This window comes from Bison bison, unplaced genomic scaffold, assembly GCF_000754665.1.
Source record: "Bison bison bison isolate TAMUID 2011002044 unplaced genomic scaffold, Bison_UMD1.0 scf7180017846136, whole genome shotgun sequence".
NCBI lineage: Eukaryota > Metazoa > Chordata > Mammalia > Artiodactyla > Bovidae > Bison > Bison bison.
Window position 1 is genome coordinate 19913 of NW_011476709.1, and position 4351 is coordinate 24263.

General features: G+C 35.9%; 1 long non-coding RNA gene across 1 annotated transcript in view; it reads right to left on the reverse strand.

The window, feature by feature from the left end:
• The window catches only part of LOC104987632, a 21461-nt gene that overhangs the window by 13022 nt on the left and 4088 nt on the right, over window positions 1-4351 (reverse strand). The window lies entirely within an intron of this gene.

Below are 4351 nucleotides of genomic sequence, written 5' to 3' on the forward strand. Positions count from 1 at the left end.
CCACATTGTTCTAAATCAAATGTCCTCATCAAACATCTTGATCTGTTTCTGGGCTCTCTATTCTGTCACTTGATGTATTTTTACCCCAAATTCACATTTTATCACAAAAAGTCTTAATGACCAGTAGAACTTAATACAAGGATGAAGAAGGAACACTTTTCACTGAATACATTTTTATACCATTTAATTTGATCACATGAATGTTACTATGTACTTAAAAATGAAATTAAAATTTTGACAAAGAAAAATGTCTAATTTGAATTTTAGTATCAGATATATAGTATCAGATATACAGTATTTTAGGCATCATTTTATATCTCTCTACATGATTTAAAGCTTATTTCAAGTACAGGCTAACAAATGCTTTGCAAATCTTTTAATCAACTATTCATTGCTTTTATTTAATCTTAAAGGAGGCTACCTGGAATCTTAGATAATTCCAAAATAAAAGTCAAACTTTTACATAAAACTTCAAAATACACTACCATAAAATAGAGCAAAACAATATGCCCTATGTCTTTAAGCAACTTTATTTTGACTTGTATACTATCTATTCCACCTCCAGAAAAACTATGTATTTATTACAATATTAAGGGTCCTGAACAGTAATATTTATTGTGAGGAGTGGGGGCAATAGGTCTGGTATCAGATACCTTTACATCTGGCTAAATAATTTCTTCCTGAAAAGGAGTTCAGCATCTCTGTGTTACATGGCATTTCAAATGGGTTGGGTTATTTATGTATTTTGCTATTTAGTGTGTATAGACAGAAGAGGGGAGTCAAAGACATGGTATGAAAGAATTCATGTAAAAATTCGAAGAAAATTACCTTTCTTATTCAAAGGTGGCTTCCTGCTCCTCTCAATCAGACTTCAAGATACTCATCTGCATACTGCTAAGAAGGTCTGTGTACTTTTCTCAAACCTTTCTCATAAGAAGAGGTGCAGTTTCAGCCTCTGTATTCTCTTGGTCATGTCTAGAGGCACCTTTTTCTAATAGAATAGATTGTGTGCTCAAGCAAGTGCATGTGTGTGTATGTGTGTGCCTGTGAGAGGGTGTGTGTATGTTGGGGGAACACAACTCACATGTTGGGGGAGAGGCATAAAAAGGTTAGGAGGAGAATAACTGTGGCAGTAAATGATACCAATTAAAAGGTAAGATGTGACTGGGAACAGGAATTCAGGGGCTTCTGGAAGCTTCTAGGGTAATAGTAGAAGCTTCTGGGTCAGGAAGATCCGCTGGAGAAGGGATAGACTACCCACTCCAGTATTCTTGGGCTTCCCTTGTGGCTCAGCTGGTAAAGAATTCACCTGCAATGCAGGAGAGACCTGGGTTTGATCCTGGGTTGGGAAGATCCACTGGAGAAGGGAAAGGCTACCCACTCCAGTGTTCTGGCCTGGAGAATTCCATGGAGGTCACAAAGAGTCAGACACTACTGAGCTACTTTCACTTACACTTCAGGGCGATAGTAATTTTTTATTTCTCAACCCAAGTGACAGTTCTGTTTATTTTTATAAATAACATGTAAAGATGTATAGTTAAATGTGTGCAATTTTAAGCATTTATAATAATAATAAATACTTCATAAAGTCCTAATAAAAATCCAGACAGTAAAGAATGGATATATGTACACACACACACACACACACTGTACAGCTGAAATTGACACAAGCTTATAAACTATATAGTCCAGTAAAAATTCAAAAAAACAAAACCAAAAACACCCCACCCCACCCCCCAAAAAACCAAGGCAGGCCTGAGACATATACAGGAAAGGAGGAGGATGGAAGTGGAAGGCAGCAAAGGATTGAAAGATCAAAGGAGAAAAAGAAGATAGGAAGAAAAACAGTCCAAGAAAGGATGTATGTGAAAGGGAAGAATGAAAACACAAAGCATCAACAGCAACCCTTCAGGAAAAATATTTCCTACTCCATCTCAGTTTCTATTTCCATCCTTTGCCCAACCTTTGGTAAATGTGTTTTATTTTATACATGCCTTTAGTTATTAGTTTGAAATGTTACACAACTACAAAGAAAACAAGTTCTCTATATAGGTTAACATACTGGGAATTTTTTTTTTTTAATTAACCTATCAGCAAAAACACATGTTCCAATACACTAGTCGGGGCTACACCTTACTGCTCTTTAAGGACTATTACAAGTGCCTATGACAAGGTTGAACTATACATCTATTCGTCAAGTTCTCCAGGTTGTTTCCAAGTTTCCCTCGACTTCAATACTTCCAGACTCAATCTTCAGTATCTCATTAGTAGATAACTGAAACAGACTCCTTAAAGACTCCCCTTGCTCTGCTCTGGCTTGCCTATGCTTCCTCAAATATGTAGCTCCTATGATGGCCTACTAATAACCACGACACTCAAGTCAAATGCTCCATGTCGCATTTAAGGTCTGTGAACACCCCATTCCCAGTCATGCCCTAACACTGCTCCTCTTCAACTGTGAGCTGGCGCATCTCAGGAACTCCTTCATGTAAATATTGGCCCTCTTGCTTTCACTGCTTCTCCTGAGGATAGTCTCCTGACCTGAAATATTTTCATTCTTCTGCTTCACTCTAAATGCAATATTACCTTTAAGACTCACCACCCAAACTCAATACCATTTTTTTTTTGCTTAGTATTAACCAGCAGTTAGGGCCACTCTATAATCAAATCATTTTATTCTCTACTTACCAGTGTGCTATCTCCAGTTTTTCCAAGTGGTCTATTCCTTGAGGTCTACATTCCTCTTTTATTTTCAAATACTCTAGACATTACAGGAAAATGTCTAGTATCTGTTTACTGGTGTCATCACTTTCATAGCTAGCAAACTGGATTTCTTGTTGAGGGGGTGGGAAGGGACGCTCCATAGTCTCTTTACTGATCAGAGTTCCCCTGAGCTAACAAAATAGATTAAGTTCATTTTCATTTCCTTTTCTGAACTTTTCCCATCTTCCTCTCCTATATGTTGCTTCCACCCCTTGGGGGTGAGAGAAGAAACAGAAAAAAGAATGTGTTTGTGTATTAGAATGGGGAAAGCGCTGTGTGGAGAAAACAGGTACAACTCAGACTAATTTTGGTCATCATTTTAATACACTCATATCTCACCAAACCACATGCAACCAGAGCATGGTCTCTACAGTGCAAGTTAGACTACACCACCAACACATACAAATTCTGCTGACATCAGTATTCTGATCAACAGACAATTTCAGAACATGAGAAATGGCTACTTAAAACCATAAAATACTGTTAATGATATAATGCTTAGAAAGGCTTACAATTTTCAAATATTAAAGCATAATCTCTACCGAAATAAAAGTGCATATTGTATGCATAACTATTCATGCATTTTTTCCTTAAAATCTAAAAACGGTTTTTTAATCACCATAATTATACCTATAGATTTTCAGTTTAAAATTTTACATTTGTTAGACACTGCTAACAATTTTTAAAAGAAAATTATAAAAAACTAAAACCTTAATAGTACTACCTACAAAAAACACACACGCTGACTGTATTTTAAAGCAATGTTCATTTTTAATAAGGTTTCTAGAAAGTCATTTTTTAAAAAGCCTCCTTTAGAATTTTACCAAACTATAGAAAAATGATGATATTAAGTAAACACCCTGGCACAGTTTGAGCACATTTAAAGAGACAAAATAAAACTTTAAGTTCTCTGGAGCTAATAAAGGTGAGTCCAGAGATTTCCCTCAGGCATATCTGACAGGATAAGGGAAGTAATTTCACAAGTTTAGCTCTAAATCAGTAATAACACATACACAAAACAAATAAATACTTCGATACACACACACTTAGGAAATTTAGACGTTCCATCTAAAGGAGACAATTAGTAAGATTTAATGAAGAACTCAGAGACAGGTAAGATATTTAAAGGTAGAGATGGAAAGAGAAGGAGACCAAACAAAGTAAATGGCATAAAACAAGTTACATGGGTGAAAAATGCTCAAGACATTTTCAGTGAAATGTTAATACAGTAGTGACTCACACAAAGAATCTATTTAGGGGAACAATGAGGTTAGAAAGATCATTTGAGGTTGAAACAGAGAGAATCTTAAATGTGAGGCTAAGTTAGACGTATCATACACTGGTTTATTCACATTGACATTTGCTAATGTATTACCTCTTGGGTCTTTTGCCCTCTTCAGTCAACTTCATTTCATCACTGCAGACAGTGGGATTTTTTTCTCCTCTCCATTGTGAAGTTTATATTTATATTCATAATTTCCCTGAGGCTTAATCAGTCCAAACCCTTCCAAATTCTCTCTGGCAATCTATGTGTCACTGGTAAGCATAATTTTACCAAAACTACCTATTTATCTGCTAGTTTTTTCCA